This window comes from Mustela nivalis (genome assembly GCF_964662115.1).
Source record: "Mustela nivalis genome assembly, chromosome: 14".
Classification (NCBI taxonomy): domain Eukaryota; kingdom Metazoa; phylum Chordata; class Mammalia; order Carnivora; family Mustelidae; genus Mustela; species Mustela nivalis.
This window is the reverse complement of record NC_139033.1, coordinates 68,892,440-68,912,835: the sequence shown is the minus strand read 5'-3', so window position 1 is coordinate 68,912,835 and position 20,396 is coordinate 68,892,440. Positions and strand designations below refer to the sequence as shown.

Below are 20,396 nucleotides of genomic sequence, written 5' to 3'. Positions count from 1 at the left end.
ACAACAAAAATATCTCTATTTTATCCAGTTTAGGAAAGTAACAGCTAAAGCTTTATTTTCCAGTTTGGAAAAAAAAAGCTGAACATAAATCTGCGTGAAAATGTTTAATCCCCTGTACGGCTAAGGGCAAATGAAATTTTAGTAGCTAAGTCAAATTAAAGCCCCATCCCATATTGTACCTTTTTGTTAAGGTGAATGGCTATACCTACTTCTGGTTCATTTAGTGAGCTGAAAAAAAAATTATTCAAACCCTTATATGCATTTTCCTGAGTTCCTAGAATGCCAGCCTACTGACATGATTGTACTATTTCTTATTTGTCAGAGACGATTCTGAATTTCACTGAAAACCACAAAGGAAACCGACAGACCCACATTAATAGTTCTGATAACCCCACCAAGGAGGAAATACAGAGAGGAAGTTAATCTACAAGTCTGATAGGGCAGAAGTGATTTTAGCAGAAGAGCCTCAATATTCAGCCTGTTCCGACACTGACGACTCCTCATCTTCATCCCTGTTCTTCTGGATTCCTCTCCCTTCTCCTTCAGGAACTGGCTACTGGGTAGGCAGGAAAGGTGCTTGGATTGGGATTAGCAGAATTCTAGTTGTGGCTGCTGCACTTTCAGGGTCGCAGCCTCAGTTTCCACAGCTGTCACACAGGATTATTAATACCTGTCCCTCCCTGGGAACTTGCCGGGACCCTACAAGAATACATTGTCTCCAGAGAAGCCAAGGCCACCATTACTGGGAAAGTCGCCAAGGGAACTCAGCTTCGGGTCTCTCCCTCCGCAAGGCTAGTTGAACCAACAGTCAACAGGAAGCTCCAGGGGTTGGGACAGGATCACCGGCTCGGAAGGAGGCCAGACGCGAGCGTTTTTAGACGGCGACCAGGCAGGTGATGGGAGCGTTAGGAACGCCCCCCTGGCTCACGCGGCTGGGCTGAGATTTTACTATCAGCGACAAAGGGTGCGGAAGCATAGTACTAAAAAGCAAACAGTCAACCAAAATAACTCAACCCTGTCCTCCTCCACAAAAACAAACAAAGCCCCAAAGCCCTCGGCACTAGAGAACAGGGCAAAGGGAATGGAGAAAGGCAGAGGGGAAGGAAGCTGCGCCCCTCACTCCATCTCCAGGGGCAGGCAAGTCCGCGGCCTCAAGGTCCGCGGAAGGGGAGGGGGCGCTGTGGGTCCGCTCTCCGCGTGCCAGAAGCGCCACCTCCTCACGCCCCCTCAGCCTGCGCCGCCTCGGGAATCCGCCCCGGACCCTGCCGCCATGTTGGGTCCGGATAAGTGATTCGGACCAGTAGCCGACGGGGACAGAGAGGGGACCGCCCGCAGCTCGCGGAGCGCGCCGGCGCCGGAAGGCGGGGGGCGCTCGAGCCCGGGCGGGCGCGGCGCGAGTTCCGGTGAGCAGGCCGGCCGCGCGCGCAGGTAGCCGCAGCCCCCGCCCTCGCCCCCGCCCCGCCCCCGCCGAGGAGGGGCGGAGCCGGGAGTGAGGGCGGGCGCCGCGCGCAGTGGAGGTGGAGAGTGAGGCCGAGGGGTGGGGGAGCCCGGGAATTCCCTCCTCCTGAAGTAACGAGTGCGGGGCGGCTGTGCCGTCGTCGCTGCAGCCGGGCGCTCGGGACGAGGAGGTGGAGGAGGGAGAGGGCCCCGCGGGCCTCGCCTCCGCCCGCCGCCCCCTCCCCGCCAGCCCGAGCCGCGGTAGCGACGACTCATGAGAGCGCGGCTGGAGGGCAGGTAAGTACCCGGCAGGGCCCCGCGGACGGAGGCGGCCGACCCCGGTCCGGGCAGTGCTAGGCCCCGGCGCCCGCCCGCGCGGAAAGGCGCCGGCGCTCCCCGCCCCCGCAGGCTCCGAGTCGGGAAGTTGGGGAGAAACTTCTCCCCTCCCCCGTCCCGGCTCGCCTGGCGGGCGTGTCTCCTTCCCGGCGCTACCTGCCTGCCCCCTGCCTCGTCTCCGCCCCGTCCAGTCCTTCCCGGTCCCGCCCCAGTCGGACTTCAGGTCCTTGGAGCGGTACGCTAGCTCCCATCGGTGCCTGGGGGCGAGGTTAATTTTGGCTGGGTCGGCGGGACTGAGGGCCGAGACCGGCGGCCCTTTTCTGTCCCGGAGCTTGAGGGTCTCCGTGTTCACTGACGCCGGGTGGCAACTGTGCTGGGAGAGCGGACGTGGGCGGGGGGGGGGGCGAGTGGGTGAGCCTCTCGCTTTACTTGGTTTGATTGAAAACCGCAACATGTTAAAGTTTTCCTTTGTTTTGGGTTGGGGGTTGGGAAGTATGCCATTCAGCATCCACTTTTACAGTATTATGCCACTCAGCCCCCCATTTGGTTCTGTTCTCTGTCCACATATTACAGAAAATTTTGTTTTAAAGTGTGTTTTTCTTCTTGATAATTGCTTCCAGTATTTGCTTTATTGGGCATGGGACAGCGTCGTGTTCAGGAGCTCTTCGAAAACCTACTCCGATGTAGGGATTGCTTTAATTTTTGTTTGGTGAGTGGAAAATAAATCCAATGCAGGGATCGCTTTAATTTTTGTTTTGTAGCGAGTGGGACACAACATAGTTCTCATTTGGTTGAATTGTTTTCTGCGTAATTATTGAAACAGGCATGGAATAATACATGTTCTAACAATTTATAAATTATTAAAGAGGTGAGACATCTAATGGAACCGCAGCTTTATGTTCATGCCATTACGTATATGTGTTTCATGGTGTGTTTTCACATACATGATTACACATATGCATTTGATTGTAGTACATTTGTGTCCATGTAACTGTAGGCTTACAGTGCCAAAAGTATCTCCATAATTCCGAGTATATTTAAACCATCTTGTTAAATCTCTAAAGTTAAGTTACGCACTAAGGAAAATATTACTAAATGTGTACATGTAACTATGCATTTAAGGCATAGTACCTGGTAAATTTAATAATGAGGGCAGTGGCATACAGTGGACAGAAAACATTTGGAATGGACAGGTTATGAAGGAGTATTTGGCGGGCGTGTCTTTAGGAGAAAGAGGATCTTGTGTGCATCAAACATGATTCTCATATATTCTGTAAGAAAGCTGTATCTCACTAAGCCATACATAATGTTTTACTAATATGTGAGACTCCTGTCATTGTTGACATTTCAGAAAAGGAAGTTTAATTATTTTAAATTTGGGGACATACCTAAATCTCAGTGGAGATTTTGAAAGCTGGTTGACAATTCATAGGGTCCTAAATTTGAAAAAACAAAATGAAACAATTGCCTTTGATCTGAATCTAAATACAAGATAGTTCATATCCATGTTTCCAGAATAAAAGATAAAAAGGCTCTTAGAATATATACTCTGGTGTAACCAGCATAATGTTATAATAGCTTTTAATTTTGCAGTATGTTTTTGCTGACTTCATAAACCACAAAATTGACTCCTTTCTATTCAACCGAAAGTGAAATTACGGCTTTGACCAGTCTTCCTAGGATAGGTGGAATTTGTCTAATGGCTGAAGTATAATATTAATACATGGATTAAGTTGTTTTTTATTTTAATTCAGGAAAATCTCAAGCTGAAAAATCTGTGTGCATGCAAATCTCCTTCCTGATATATGATATTAAAAGAATAAATGTTCTAAGCTAATAGCAATAAGCCAATGTTACCAGCACATGGTATAAGATTTATTAGTCCAAAGTCCAAATTTCCATCTTTTAAGGCAGTGAATAATTTGTTAACATGAGTAATTTTTCTTAACATGTGTAACTCTCAATCTAGTGTTTAATATAGACGTCATTTATTAGTTCCTATTAGGATTATATTTAAAAAAGGTACAAACCCAGTTATTAAAAAAGTCGTGGGAATGTAAGGTACAACATAGGGAATATGGTTAATAATATTGTAATACCTTTGTATGGTGATAAATGGTAACTAGTCTTATGGGGGGATGTGTTTCATGATGTATAAAAATATCAAGTCCCTATGATATATAATAGAAACAGGCAGGGTATTGTATGTCATTTATACTTCAATTAAAAGAAGTGCCTAATATCAAAAAATTTAAAAGCAATATTAAGCTCTGGTGTCTGGGAAATAAAACTGTATTTTTAAAAAACCAGCAAGGAAGTGATTTCTATAAAAGTAAAGATTTGGGAGATGGGAGAAAGTTTTGACTGGGACCCAGCTTCTGCAGGGGTGACAGGAGTTTTAACCTGGTGGTGGTTGCAAGGGTGTTCCTTAGTATATTCACCAGGCCACACATATGTTCTGTGTGCTTTTCTATATCTGTTTTAGTTCACATAAAATGTTTTGTTTGTTTCTTAAGAAGCCTGTATGTAATATATAAGGTAGGCTTACAGTGACCCTGAGATCATGACTAACATAAAATATTTTGTTTTGTTTGTTTTTTAAGAAGCCTGTGTGTAATATATTATATAAGGTGCTTGGATAAAGAACTTAACATTTAGTGACTACCTTTAAGAACACTGCCTGGGCTGTCCTTTGCAAACAGGATTAGACTTATTAAATCATTATTATCATATTCTAGCTAGTGTTTGTCACGAATTTGACATATAAGTAACATGTTAATTATGTTAATATTTTGAGGGAGAACACCAGATTTTACTACCTTTAAATCCTCTTAGCTTATATATTGTAAAAGGTGAATAGTAGATAGTCAAAATGTTTATTAAACTAATGGATGCTATTCTGTCATCAAATATAAAATGCAGTTTATTTTTCATAAAATTATGTAAATGACAAAACTGTCACATCAAGGTAATAAGTCTTAACCATTTTGTTTATCTGTTTCGAAGATTTTATTTGCGAAGGAGTGTATGTGTGTGTACACTCCCCCCCCCCCCCCAACACACACAGGAGGGCAGAGGGAGAGGGAGAAGCAGACTCCCCGCTGAGCAGGGAGTTTGAGGCAGGGCTTGGATTCTAGGACCCTGAGATCATGACTCGAGCCAAAGGCAGATGCTTAATTGACTGAGCTACCCAGGTGCCCCCAGTCTCTGTGTTCTGTAACAGTAATTCCTTGGATCAGTAATTTTGGCCTTAGTTTTCATATTCTTAAGGATGTCATGAAATTCTCAGCATAAGAAGTTTTCATTTACTTAAGCTTTATGAAGATGTGCCATATGGCACCTAACACAAGAGTATGTTTTGTTTCAAGAAAGCAAATGACAGTATGGTGTTGGAGTTTCAAAAATGCTGAGAATCATTGTATTATGCCACTTGCTTTATGTAATGGCTTGCTGTTTGAATTGTTGATTTTGTTGCTTTGCATTGTTGCAATATAGAGTTAAAGAAGAGATCACATCTGTGCCAGACTCTTATATCACAGGAACTTTCAGTCATGTTATAAAGGTGATGTTTGTGGCACTGGCTTTGTTACGTGAATATTTACAGGAAGTTTTAGTTAAGATCTTCCATTGTTCAGTGCTCTACATGGCTTAGGTCACCTTCAGTTCACATTTTAAACATGTCTGTAACACAAATCCAGAGTTCTTTCAGAGAAGTACAACTGCTTTTCCTTAGAGGTAATAATCTGTTCCTATTAAAGTATCTTGGTATCTTATTGGTAGAGTGTACAGCAGTTTGTGTGTGGCTATGGTAGGGTATGTATTATTGCTTTTCTTCCTCTCAGCTGCTCCAGTGCCACAATTAGGCTGAGTATTGCTCAGCTGCAGCTGCTGGGTGATTATGAACCATCCAGCTCCTGTCTAAACTCAGAGGCAGATTTAGCAAAAGGAGCTATAGTAACAGCAGAGGGTGAAAGAGAAGAGCCAGTGCTGCTGCCAATATCATTATAACATATCTCTCTGCCAAGGAATTGTTGGCTGCAGCAGCACTACTGTTGTCTTGGAACTAGCAGACTTGATGGCAACATATCCTGGTCTGGATTGAGTTTACCTGATGTTACTCTTTAAAATCTTGAAGCTCACTCCAGGAAAGAGAGAGAATCGTGTAATTTCAAAGTACAGGATAATACTGATGGACCGAGTTACAAGCCTCAGTGCTCACCATAGCAGTGCCCTTCAGTTTTTCCTGCTTGAGGGTATATATGTGACTGCAGGCTCCCTGAAGTTTATACCATATACTCCATGCTGCTATAAGCTGGGTCACTTAGAAGTGCTGCTCCTATTACTGTTTGTGCAGTGGCAGGAGAGCTTATATGCAGGTTCTTTGGACATACTGCTTTTTCCCAGGAAGTAGAGGACCCTCAAGAGGGATAATTTCTAGAGCTACTTGCATATGGTATATCCCATGTCTGCCTGAATTTTGCAGGTAGGAACCCTAGATTCTCTTCTGTTGTTCTGGGGTATGAGAAGATGGACATCAACAAACACAGACACATTATCAGCTGTATATGGCAAGAAGCCCCAGACCGGAGGATGCCACAGGCAAATTTGGGGCTTCTGAAATGTTTCTCATTTTATAAACTTGCTAAGCAAAGAGCGGCAGCATCTCATCCTGTCTTTTACTATGGCTGTCAGAAAAATCTACAGAGACAATTCCTTTTGCTAATTCTGGCTTTGAAACTTTGTTTGGGATTGGCTAATTTGGGATGGGTAATGGGGAGCATTGGGAGAATCAGCGCTCCAGCTTGTATAACCGGAAGGAAGGAGGAGGTATGGAAGACTGTACTCCTGAATGTTAACGAGTACACATTGTAGTCGTGGTACATACTTCGCAAAACACTGGTATATTGGCCCCCATCTTTGTGCTCCCACAAAACTCCTCTGGTAAGAAAGCACATTTTCCTTAAATCATAATTATTTCTTTCCATTACAGTAATACATGTGGCAAGGAACTGTTTTGTATGAATTTTTAAGAACAGTCTCTCATAGATTAAATGCTTAATAAATTTTGAATTATATACAAAGATGTGGTTGTGTATTTTATGACTATAATATACAGACTCGTGCTACATATGTTTTAAAGTTCTATGTCTACTAAAACTCTATAAAATTTAGTGCTTTTTCAGGGTGGCTGGGTGGCTCAGCAGTTAAGTGTCTGCCTTCAGCTCAGGTCATGATCCCAGCGTCCTGGGATTGAGCCCCCGTCAGGCTCCCTGCTCAGTAGAAAGCCTGATTTTCCCTCTCACAACTCTCCTTGCTTGTATTCCCTCTCTGTCTCTCTCTGTCAAATAAACAAATCAATCTTTAAAAAAAAAATCTGTAAAACTTAGTGATTTTTCATAAGCTGATGTTAAATTCTTTAGATTTTTAACCTCAAAGTTTTTTATAAAACAGTTTGTAAACACTTGCAAATGTGCATTGAAAGGTCATTTTGGTATTTCTAATAAACTGGAAACTCTTTGTAGAGAAATTAAACTAGTCTTTAATGTGATTTATTTTAAAGAAATATTTTTTACTGTTTTAATGAATATAGAAAGCCCAAGCTATCCACAGGAAAAGAAAAAAAAAAGAAAACCTGGAGTTTTCTAAAATACATTTGTCATCCTATCATGTTACTAGTGACAATCATGGCTTACATTCATATCTTCCAAGGACAAAAAGAAAGTCCTGATTTTCTTGATGTAATTTGTGTAAAAGAATGTGATTTTATAGGCTATGTCTGCTCTTACTGGGGTTGTGGGTGAAGACAGGAAGTACTGGGAGGAATGAACTAACCACTGAAACTTAAAGATTGTCTGGTTTCAGCCTATGTTCCTAGCAGTATGTAAACTCTAGATTTTCTTAAACTAATTGTGGAGGTTAGTTACTTCTCTAGTTTTTAAACGTAACTTACAGTTTGTTAGTATTACACAGAAATGGGAGTGGAGTAGAGAAAGTTAGTGACTTTTGCTGCATAATTTAATACTTATAATTGTTCTTTAGCAAGTTTATTTCTTTTTTTTTTTTTTTAAAGATTTTATTTATTTATTTGACAGAGAGAAATCACAAGTAGGTAGAGAGGCAGGCAGAGAGAGAGAGAGGAGGAAGCAGGCTCCCTGCCGAGCAGAGAGCCCGATGCGGGACTTGATCCCAGGACCCTGAGATCATGACCTGACCCAGGCGCCCAGCAAGTTTATTTCTTACATTCGTTCTCTTGCAATTAACATTTTACAGATAAGAACACTTTTAGAATAATAGCTGTCAGGCATTTGAAAAGGAGCAGAGAAGGTAACATGGTGTAATAAGGAAAGGACTAAAAGGTAGAAGGCCATCTGGATTTTAATGCCACTTTGGACAGTGAAGAGCTATGTAGCATTGGTCAGTTCAGTAAATGCCCTATGCCTCAGTTTCACCATTTGAAACAGGACATAGTTGATATCCTTTCAGCCTTATATAAATGTGTGGTTCTGTTACAGTTGAAGTTTTTATATTGATAACATTTTAAGGAAACTTTTCAGAATCTAGAATTTGAAATAAAATAAGTAACAGGTAAGTAAAGGTTGTAGTAAAAAACTGACCCATAGGCTTGGCACTGGGCTTTTCTCCAGCAAACATAGTATCCACTTATTTCATTAAGTGGTTATTTATTAAACCTGTTGTGTAACAAATACTGTGCTAGTTTTGATGTTATAAAAATGTTTGGGGGCGCCTGGGTGGCTCAGTGGGTTGAAGCCTCTGCTTTCGGCTCGGGTCATGATCCTGGGGTCCTGGGATCGAGCCCCACATCGGGCTCTCTGCTCAGCAGGGAGCCTGCTTCCTCCTCTCTCTCTGCCTGCCTCTCTGCCTACTTGTGATCTCTGTCAAATAAATAAATAAAATCTTAAAAAAAAAATGTTTGCAGCGTGACTGCTGCCTTTTAGGAATTCACACACAGTTGGGTGGCACTGGCTAGGATTAGGAGACTGTTGTAAACTTTGTAGATTGGTAGATCTTTTTAGTGTGATAATCTAGTACAACACTTCTCTGGTTTTTTATCGTATTAGTGTGTGATACCTCTGAAACTTTAATGAGTCCCTTTGCATTAGATACTTGTAGCCTCAAGCAAACTGATTCAGTTCTCTAGGCAGGAAGGCTTGATTTGATTTTCTAGACAGTTTGTTACAGATACATGTGATACATATGCACATTCCATAACACTTACCTAGAAGTTTTACTGTAAGAAACACTTTTAAAAATAAGGCCTTTAGGGGCACCTGGGTGGCTCAGTGGGTTAAGCCGCTGCCTTCGGCTCAGGTCATGATCTCAGGGTCCTGGGATCGAGTCCCGCATCGGGCTCTCCACTCAGCGGGGAGCCTGCTTCCTTCTCTCTCTCTCTCTGCCTACTTGTGATCTTTCTCTGTCAAATAAATAAATAAAATCTTAAAAAAAAAAAAAAGAAAAGAAAAGGCCTTTAAAAACATGTCAGATTTATTTAGCAGTAAAATTAAAAATATAAGGGCTTTATTCATTGAAGCAAATAGATGTGATGTCAGTTAACAGCTATTCATGACTATTTGGATGATAGCTTTGCCACATTATATCAGGAAAATAACCACTAACATTAAGACATTTAATTTTTTTTAATTCATAAAAACACAGAGTAATTATTCCAGATTTTTTTCTTTAACACGTTTAGTTACTAGCTAGAATGAAATAAGCATAGACATTAGAAAATGGTTAGCTTTTTAAGGTTTGCAAACAAGATTTTGTAAAAAAAGAAGAAAATGAAAAAGCCACGAAAATTACAGGCAGTTTGTGTTCCCAAAGTTTGTCAGTTGGGCCTTTGAAAATCAAAATCTTTTCCTAAAAGAAGTCTTTTTTGGAAGGTTAGTCTTTTTGGTTAGATTTCTAGGCAGATCGTTAATTTATAAAAATTTAACAAAGTTATAGTAGTGTTTCATTGGTAAATGTGTTCTGATTGATTTTCAAGTTTTGTTTTTTTTTTTAATCTGAGCTCTTAGAACATACGAAATATTTGATCAGCTAAATGCTCTGATTATACAGGGAATGACCTCATTCCCTTGCCAGTTACTCTATCTCCTCACCTTCCAACTCTTCACCATTTAAAAATCACTGTGTTATGAGTTTCATATTAGGATGCCAGGACCCTCCCGGTGACACCTTGCTGTTAAGCTGAATTTAAGTACAGGAGGGTCCCTAGCTTCTCTACCTGCTTGTTCCAGACACTTAACCCTACTTCCTACTTTATCCCTATAGTACAGTATGAGGAATGGGAAAACTTCAAAAGATTGGAAATGAGAAAGAAAAATGAGTAAAGTAGAAAAGGGCTTAGGAAAATGAGGAATGAAGGTAATGTGGAAGTTTGTAATTTCCTCCTTCTTGCCTTTTTTTTTCCCTGTTTCCCGCGCATTTACTGTCATAGGCATTGGGCATGAAGGAAGAAAACCCATTTTATGGCAGGTGGTGTGCTTGCTACATGTGTAGTTCATATGCATTATTGCATTTAAATATTTGAAATATCTTTTCAAAATAAAAAAAATGTGGATGATGATATTACATGTGAAGAAACTGAATATCAGAAAGTATATGTAATTTTCTAAGGTCATATGTCTAGTGATGACCAGAAGAACTGAATTTATCTCTGACAGGAAGCCTGTTCCCTAGAAGATAACTTCCTTAGGGATATAGAGCAGTGATGGAAGGGAGGGTTTCTTTTCTTTTCCTTCTCCCTTAAACTGTACATTTTTTTTTAAAAGATTTTATTTATTTGCCAGAGAGAGAGAGAGTACATACAAGCAGGCAGAGAGGCAGGCAGAGGCAGTGAGAGAAGCAGGCTCCCTGCCAAGCAAGGAGCCCGATGCGGAACTCAATCCCAGGACCCTGGGATCATGACCTGAGCCGAAGGCAGCGGCCCAACCAACTGAGCCACCCAGGCATCCCTAAACTGTACATTTTTATTGGGGCTGAGAATTCCCAACGACTTACACTTTGCTTTTTAATTGAAGTAGCTTTGCAGTACATATTTCATAATGGGAATCAAGGTCAGATATATGAACTTTAAAAGATGGGTTATTACACTAAACTCTAGCAAATGCTTTCCTTTTGTAGGTTTGGCTTTGTAATGGAAAATTGATACACTAATTCCAGAGTATTCTTTATCTTTTAATAACAAGATGTTCAGCCCAGATTTACAAGGATACAATGTTTGAATGTTTTCCCAATTAAGTTTCTCCTTCTTTTTTTTTTTTTTTAAAAGATTTTATTTATTTATTTGACAGAGAGAGATCACAGTAGACAGAGAGGCAGGCAGAAAGAGAGAGACGGAAGCAGGCTCCCTGCTAAGCAGAGAGCCCGATGCAGGACTCGATCCCAGGACCCTGAGATCATGACCTGAGCCGAAGGCAGCGGCTTAACCACTGAGCCACCCAGGCGCCCTCTCTCCTTCTTTTTTTAATCTAAATTTAATTCAACAGAAGAACAAAGCAGACAAAAGATGGGTATTACACTAACTAAACTGTAGCAAGTGGTGTCCATTTGTAAGTTTGGGTTTGTAAAGTGTATTTGGAGTCTATGTGTATATAGTCACCTTCTCGCTCTTTCCCTGTCATTCCTCCTCCCCTGAATTGAGTTTATGCTCAAATATGAACCTTCTGAGTGAAAAGCTGGCTCAAACTTCTGTTTTGCAACATTGCCTTTATTTCCACTAATTAAATCATTTTGCCCTCGATGAGTTGATAGAAATAGTTGGAAGGTCTGCATTGTCTGAATGGTCCATCACATTTTGGATATGCTGCAGAAAGAGAGCATACTTTTTGCCTTGTCAATAAGATGACAGTTTCCTACACCTTGGAATGATGTAGGAATTGGCTTGACTCATCAGCCATTCAAAGCTTTCCTTCCTTCTGGAGGAAAACAGTAGGTTTCTTCCATCCTGCCTTGTTCCTATGAGTCTACTGTTACATGCATTCCTTACTCTCTGGATGAAAAGTCTCATCTAAAGCTCCAAACGGAAATTTTGTTTGCTGCTTGTTTACCACTGTCAAATTCTGTTGACAAAGATTTTCTTAGCCACCTTAGAAGCCTTTTCTTCTTTGGCTTCCTTTTATTTCTTCAGTTGTATCTAAGAATGTACCCTTTGTCCTGTTTAATAAGCTGGAGCATTGTTTTCTAATGGGAATGCTGGGTTGATTTTGTAGCATTATTATGCCACATAGAATGTAATTCCTTCATACATCACTCCAGCAGTTCCATCATTGCCCATGTTTATTAAGTCTACATAAGTGTTGGCAGATAGGTTTTAAACTGTTATGCCAAGTCTAAATGATGAGAGTGGCTGCTGCTAGAATGTAAGCTCCATGAAGGTTGGGGGCAATCTTTGTTTTGGTTACAGAAGTTAACTCAAGTATCTGGAGCAGTAGCACAATGTGGACACTTAATAAATGCTGTAAAGTCAATGACAGTGTAACAGTCCGCTGGCAGTATTTGCTTCTCCTGGGCATGGGAGAAAGAAATGTCAACAAATAACTAGCTCCTCATTAGAAGCTCATGCTGTAACCACAGATGTTTTTAAATCCAGGCTCCTTGGAGTATCAGGCCTAGGGCTAAACGAGTGGCATCAGTGCTCAGGGTGAATTCAAATAAACTTTGTACTTGAGCCTGATGAAGAAACTGAGGTTTGACTTTGCAGTGACTTGTGTTAAAGACCAGTAAAAAAAAAAGTATGTGCAATAGGGAATTTCTTTTCTTTATATGTTATTCTTTATATCTCTAGCAGCTGTGCTTCTTAAAAACTCTGGCACACACCAGTTCCCCTTACATTATGTTGATATAAATGAATTATATGCATATATCTGGTTGCAGGTAGATTAAGAAAAATAGTCTGTGGTAAGGCTACCTTACAGTGACAACCTTAGAATGGGAGAATGAATTTTTGGTGTAAAGAGGAGTTGTCTTTGCTCCAGAAGGTGAGAGAAAGTAACCTATGTTAAAAATGTTAGACATCTTAAAAAAAAAAAAAAAAAAGACATCTATATAGAAATACGCTGTTTGATTATAGAAACATAGAGTATTTGAAAATTGTGGACAAAGATGATATCTTTTTTTTTTTTTTTTTAAGTAAACACTATGCTGAATGCCCTCATGACCCTGAGATCAAGAGTTGCATGCTCTACTGACTGAACCAGCCAGCTAGGTGCCCCAAGATGATATTTTCTTGATTTAAGACAACGTATTAGTACAGAGGCAAACTAATTATGATGGAAAACGTCAAACATCCCAGCACCTTCTGGAAGTTTGCTTTTTAGAAGCAGAGCATCTGGAAAAATATTACTTCATGTTTAGGTGGTAAAGGAAGCTGTAAAGGTATTTGCTGTTTTGAACTTAATTAAGGTCAGTAGAAAAAACTGATATGCAAAGTAGAGAAAGAACTTTTGGAGATAGGGACCATGTTTTCCTGGGTTTATATTAAAAGTAACAGGAAAAGTAGTTTTGGACTTTAAGAAGATGTATGCTCTAGACTTTAGGAGACATATTTGAAAACCAGTAAGGGTCTGTGATTTCAGATTCTGATGGGCAGTATACCACCTAAAGGAATGAAAAGTCTAAAAATGCCCCAGACTTACTGTATGAAGAGCTTAGAAAGCACTCTGATATGGGAGGGGGTCAGGGAAGAATTGTGGATTATCTCTGCATTTATGTAGTCCTTTTAGTGATTGAGAAAAGATAGTAATTAGCCATATCAAAGAACTGGTGGGGATAGTAGCAAGTGGGAATCATGATGGGGTACAAACCCTACCCTACTCCCTCCTCCTCACCTCATTACTTCTCACCCATTAAGGCACTCCTTCTGGGGCTTAGTTCTTGTTTTTATTTTTAATTTTAATTTTTTAATTAATAGAACTTAAGTCAGAAGGAAGAACTCATAATAAAGTCCAGGTAGAAGAGAGGGTCAAGAACCTCTTAGTATATTGTCAGAAGATGAATAGGGTTTTTAGAATGGGATCCCTGGAAGAAAAAAACTAATGACAATGTGGATGATTCCTAGAGATAAATTCGAAGCTGGAAGTAAGAAGGAAGACACAGATATACAACTTAGGGAAGGTGACATAATAGATAGTGGGAAATGTCTACCATGTCTTCTTTTCATCTCCTGACTTCTATAACATGTTCTTTAAGTTAGAAAAGATAGAAAAGAAAGTAAGAAAGTAGATAATAGATAGTTAAGAGGGCATCTAGCTTCAGTTGATTTCAAGCTTCTAGGTCCAGAAGAATTCTGTTTGAATGTTCTGAAAGACATTTCTCATATTCCCAGGGCCTCGGTAATAGAGAAATCAACGGAGACAGGTAGACGTTTAAAAAAAAATAATTTGATAAAATGATATTTTAAATGAGGTTTGTTTACTCTCAGGCCTATTTTTGGGCTTTCGTTCTTTTCCAGATATTCTTTATTCCTGTGCCAATACCACATAGCCTAATGATTAGGACCATGATAACAATAGCAAGAAGAGCAGTTAATGTTGAGTACTGCTTATGTGCCAGTCATGGTGAAAAATACTTTAAAATATTTCAACTAATTCATTTCTAACAAAACTCTGTGAGTTAAGTATTTTTCTTTAGAAAATTTGGCTTAAATATTCTGAAATTTAGCCATTTTATTTCATGAAAGGATTTTCTTTTAAAAAAATATGGAATGCTGCACAAATTTGTGTTTCATCCTTGTCCACAGGCTGTGCTAATCTTTGTTATCTTTACAGTTTTAGTATATATGCTGCCAGAGTGAGCAGTGAGTCAGTATTCTTTTTAAGTAGGTTCCACAAAAGCATGAAGCCCAGTATGGGGCTTGAACTCATGACCCTGAGCTCAAGACTGATCTGAGATCAAGAGGTAATCACTTAACCAACTGAGCCACCCAGGCACCCCAAGAAGTTACATTTATTCATGTATGAGCTAGGACTGCAACCAACTTGCTAACTTCAGAGCCCATTCTCTGAACTATGAGGTTGTGATTACTAGTAGGACAAATCTCATTTTTCTTTTTCAAAAATTTCCCAGCTATTATTATGCATTTATTTACTTATCCGTAAGAGGTTTGTTATGATTTTGGTTTAGATAATGTTTTTATTAAGGTTTATTTAGGAAGAATGGACATCTTTTAATAATGGCTCTTACCATCTAAAAAGTTACAGGTTTCCATTTATTGAGCTTCTTTATATCACATGATTTTATTTTTGTAATACAGACTCTAAACATTTTTCCTCAAATTTATTTGTAGGTATTATTTCATGTGTGGTTTGAAAAAACCTTGTTACTTAGAAATAATTTCAAAGTTACAGAAGAGTTGCAAGAACAGTACAAAGAACTTCTGGATCTCCCTTACCCAGATTTACCAATTGTTAACATTTTGCTACATTTGATTTTATTATTCCTGCATTATTTATATGTGTATGGGTATTCCCACTCTTTCCACCTCCACCCCCAACCATTTGAAGATTCTTTGCAAATATCACGTCTTAATACCCTTAAGTACTTCAGCCTGTATTTCCTTAAAAAAAGAAACATTTTCGGGGTGCCTGGGAGGCTCAGTGGGTTAAAGCCTCTACCTTCGGCTCGGGTCATGATCTCAGGGTCCTGGGATCGAGCCCTACGTTGGGCTCTCTGCTCAGCAGGGAGCCTGCTTCCCCTTCTCTCCCTGCCTACTTGTGATCTTTCTCTCTCTGTCAAATAAATAAAATCTTAAAAAAAAAAAAAAGGAAACATTTTCTTATACAACCACAGTACGATTATTAAATTTAGAAATCTTAACAACTCTGTTATAGAGTTATCCAATATATAGTTGTAGATTGAAATGTGTTTTCCCAAAAGATCGTTTTAATCCTAACCCGTAGTACCTGTGACTGTGACCTTATTTAGAAATAGGTTAGTTGTAGATACAATCAAGTTAAGATGAATTCAAACTAGATTCTGGTGGGCCCTAATCCAATGTGACCAGTGTCCTTCTAAGAAGAGGAAAATGCCATGTGACAACAAAGGCAGAGATTGGAGTGATCCAGCCCAAGCCAAGGAGCCTCAAGGATTGCCAGCAACAATCAGAAACTAAGAGGAGGCAAGAAACGATTCTTTCCAGAGTTTCAAAGGGAAGGTGGCCCTGCTAACACCTTTGAATTTGAAATTCTAGTCTGAGAACATAAATTTCTGTTCTAAGCCTTTTTTTTTTTAACAGCAGCCCTAAGAATTAATGCAGCAGTCCATAACCAATATTTTCCCAGTTGTCCTCATAATTCCTTATAACAATAATCCAGGATCTAATCCATTGCATTTAGTTATCCCATCTTTTTAGTTTCCTTTAGTTTGAACAGTTGTTCAGCTCTATCAGATGCTGGTTTTTGAAAAGTCAGACTACATGTTTTGTACAGTGTTCCCTAGGATTTGTTAGGTGTTTCTTGTGATTGGATTCAGATTATGAATTTAGGGCAGCAATGCTATATAAGAGGTATCATGTCATTCCTAGTATAGGCCACGAAAAGGCACTTCTTGTTAGTCTGTTGCATTTGGCAGTATTAACTCAGGTAAGGTGAAACCTGTCAGACTTCCTTCACTGTGAAGTTGGTATTTTTCTCTTTTAATAAGTAGTAGGTGAGGAAGTACTTTTAGCTCATTTATCAGTGATTGGCTGAATTGATTATTGTACCGTTGGTTGCAAAATGATACTTTTCTTTTTTTTAAGATTTTATTTATTTATTTGACAGAGAGAGATCACAAGTAGGCAGAGAGAGAGAGAGAGAGGGAAGCAGGCTCCCCGCTGAGCAGAGAGCCCGATGCGGGACTTGATCCCAGGACCCTGAGATCATGACCTGAGCCGAAGGCAGTGGCTTAACCCACTGAGCCACCCAGGCGCCCACAAAATGATACTTTTCTAATTCTATAATTCCTTCTACATTTTTGAGTTGAGATTCTGTAAGAGAAAACCTTTCCATATTCCTCGTTTACTATCAGAATGATTCATAGACCATTTTTTAGCCAACAGGTTATAATCCATTAATATCTTTATTATTATTATTTTTAAATAGCTTGTTTATTTGAGAGAGAGCATGCATGAGTCAGGGGAGAGGGAGAAGCAGACACTCTTCTGATCAGGGGCGCTTGATGTAGGGCTTCATCCCATCACCCTGAGGTGATGACCTGAGCCAAAATCAGACCCTTAACCAACTGAGCCACTCAGGTGCCCCATCCTTATTCATTTTGATGCTCAAATTTGTTCTGTTGTTGGCCAGCAAGATCTTCAAGATGGCTCCTGTGTACTTTTTTTTTTTTTTTTTTTTTTAGATTTTATTTATTTATTTGAGAGAAACAGAGCATGAGAGGGGAGAAGGTCAGAGGGAGAAGCAGACTCCCCGTAGAGCTGGGAGCTCGATACGGGACTTGATCCCAGGACTCCAGGATCATAACCTGAGCTGAAGGCAGTTGCTTAACCAACTAAGCCACCCAAGCACCCTCCTGTGTACTTTTGATATATTCCCATCATTTTCTGAGTACTACTTTCTTTCTTTCTTTTTTTTGGGGGGGGTATGAGATGTACCAGGCTACCTTGCTCTAGCCACTTATCAAAAAGCATTGATTCCTTTTAGCAGGTATGTGTGGTTTTGAATGGTTTGTTTTTAAAGTGTATTTTTATAATTGACTATTTTTTGTATACAAAAGAAACCTATTTCTGTATATATTTTGTAATTGCTCTATACACATCTCTTGTTTCTTTTCTTTCTTTCTTTCTTTTTTAATTTTTAATTTTTTATAAACATATATTTTTATCCCAGGGGTACAGGTCTGTGAATCACCAGGTTTACACACTTCACAGCACTCACCAAAGCACATACCCTCCCCAATGTCCATAACCCCACCCCCCTTCTCCCAACCCCCCTCCCCCCAGCAACCCTCAGTTTGTTTTGTGAGATTAAGGGTCACTTATGGTTTGTCTCCCTCCCAATCCCATCTTGTTTCATTGATTCTTCTCCTACCCACTTAAGCCCCCATGTTACATCACCACTTCCTCATATCAGGGAGATCATATGATAGTTGTCTTTCTCCGCTTGACTTATTTCTCTAAGCATGATACGCTCTAGTTTCATCCATGTTGTTGCAAATGGCAAGATTTCATTTCTTTTGATGGCTGCATAGTATTCCACTGTGTATATATACCACATCTTCTTGATCCATGCATCTGTTGATGGACATCTAGGTTCTTTCCATAGTTTGGCTATTGTGGACATAGCTGCTATAAACATTCGGGTGCATGTGCCCTTTCGGATCACTACGTTTGTATCTTTAGGGTAAATACCCAGTAGTGCAATGGCTGGGTCATAGGGCAGTTCTATTTTCAACATTTTGAGGAACCTCCATGCTGTTTTCTAGAGTGGTTGCACCAGCTTGCATTCCCACCAACAGTGTAGGAGGGTTCCCCTTTCTCTGCATCCTCGCCAGCACATCTCTTGTTTCTGATGGTTTTTCATTTCTCTTAGGTTTTCTGTATAAATAATCATTATGCATAAATAATGATTCTAACCCTAACTCATTTTTTTTAAAGATTTTTAAAAATTTATTTGACAGACAGAGATCACAATAGGCTGAGAGACAGGCAGAGAGAGAGAAAGGAGGAAGCAGGCTCTCCACTGAGTAGAGAGCCTGATGCAGAACTCGATCCCAGGACTCTTGAGATAATGACCTGAGCCAAAGGCAGAGGCTTTAACCCACTGAGACACCCAGGCACCCCATAACTCATTTCTAATATTTATGCATCTTATTTGGTTCTCTTGTCTAATTGCATTGGTTAGTACTTTCAGAACAGACCAAAATGTTATTATAAATTTAGTAAGACTGTTTTCTAGGGTTTGCCATTAAGTCATGATACGAAAGTTCATTTGAGCTTTAGCTCTAGATACATAATAGAAGGATTTCTATTTCTGTGTTGTGGAGGGTTTTATCCTGTCAAGTAAGGGTGGATGCTGACTTAGTTTTTTTCTTGAGTTTTTTTTTTTTAAATAGGTTGAGTTTTTATTTTTAATAGGTTGAATTAATATTATGAGTAGACATCCTAATATAAAACTATACTTAGATCTAAGAATAAGCTACAAATTTTTTTTTTTTTAGTAGAGAAGCATACAACAGTGATTACGAGCACTGTCAAGCATAGTAGTGAAAGGGAAAAAAAATAAAGCTAAAGGAAAACTGTTTCCTCTGAACAGTACTCACAGAATACTCTGGTGAACAGACATGTAGGGTTTTCCCATACCAGCTAATTTTCCAACACCAGCTGAGTGTTCTTCAGTTCAGTTCTGATACTGTTTACCTGGAGTTAGCCTTAGATCTCACAGATTAAGGGCTCAGTTTTTCAAGACTGCTCTCTCACCCCCAACCTCAGGTGCCAGTTGCAAATAGTGGATTCTCAGGTTACACACAGCTTCTGTCCAACAAGGTTATAAATTGGGAGTTTCTGCAACTCTGCCCTTAAGTTTGATAATCTGCTAGAATGGCTAACAGAACTCAGGAAAACAGTTCACTTACTAGATTGATGGTTTACTATAAAAGAGTACAACTCAGGAACTACCAGGTGGAAAAGATGCATAATACAAAATATGGGGGAAAGGGCATAAACTTCCAGATAAGCCACCCTCCTAGCACCTCCTTGTGTTCACCAACCTGGAAGGTCTCTGAACCTTCTCCGTTAGGATTTTTATGGAGGCTCCTTTACATAGAAATAACTGTTTAAGTCATTGACTGTTGGTTCTTGGTTTAACCTCCAGCTTCTTTTCCCTTCCCTGAGATGGGAGTGTGTGGTGGGGCTGAAAGTCCCAACCAGCTAATAACATAAGTCGGTCCCCTGGTGACCAGCCATCTACTCTTAGGGCTTTCTAAAAATCACCACATTAATATAAACTCAGATGTAGTTGAAAGAGACTTATTATGAATAACAAAAGGTGTTCCTTTCACCTTTATTGCTCTTACCACTTAGGAAATTCCAAGGGGTTTTAATTCTGTGCCAGAGCTCCTTGGCTCTGGCATTTTTCTGGCATCTTTTACTCCGTTATGAATGTTTGGAAAGCAGGTATTTTGATAACCCAGAATGTCTGTTGAAGCAATACTATAACCATGAAAATTGGCAATCACTAAAGGACAAATGGCCTGGACTTCTCTCTGAGGCTAAATCTTTATATCAAAAGGTTAGAAAAATTGAAGGATAAATTAGATATGTTTAAGATTAGAAAATAGAAAAACATATATTTGCACTGCATTTTCAGGACTGTTCTAGACTCTAGATCTGAAAAAAAAAGGGATTATATTCAGTGATCAAATATGGCAGGAAAGGTGGTTATAGAATATTAGGGATTTTCAATACAGTTACTTCTCCAGGACAACTGATTAGCTAGTGACTAAGTAATGCTTATATTTGCTAGCAATTCAAGAGAAAATTTGTGAGGGTGTGAAGAGGGAGATTTTATCTCACTCAGAGCCTCTTCACTAGCTCTTGCCCTTGTTCCCCCAACTTTCTGTCTCTGTCAGGATTGGGCTATTAGCAAAAAAATAAGAAGGAAGCTTTT

The 20,396-nt window shown here is 39.9% G+C and overlaps 1 protein-coding gene across 4 annotated transcripts in view; it reads left to right on the top strand.

Annotated features, from left to right (window-relative positions):
• Positions 1-847: 847 nt before the first annotated feature.
• Positions 848-20,396, top strand: part of YES1 (YES proto-oncogene 1, Src family tyrosine kinase) — a 65,361-nt gene continuing 45,812 nt past the window's right edge. The window contains exon 1 of one of the 4 annotated variants that reach the window (XM_082698771.1): positions 848-1,403. The gene's annotated coding sequence lies outside the window, so the exon portion shown is untranslated. Of the gene's footprint in view, positions 1,404-1,424; positions 1,735-2,460; positions 2,483-20,396 lie in introns of those variants that run through there. The other 3 variants (XM_082698769.1, XM_082698770.1, XM_082698772.1) reach the window with 3 other exon arrangements.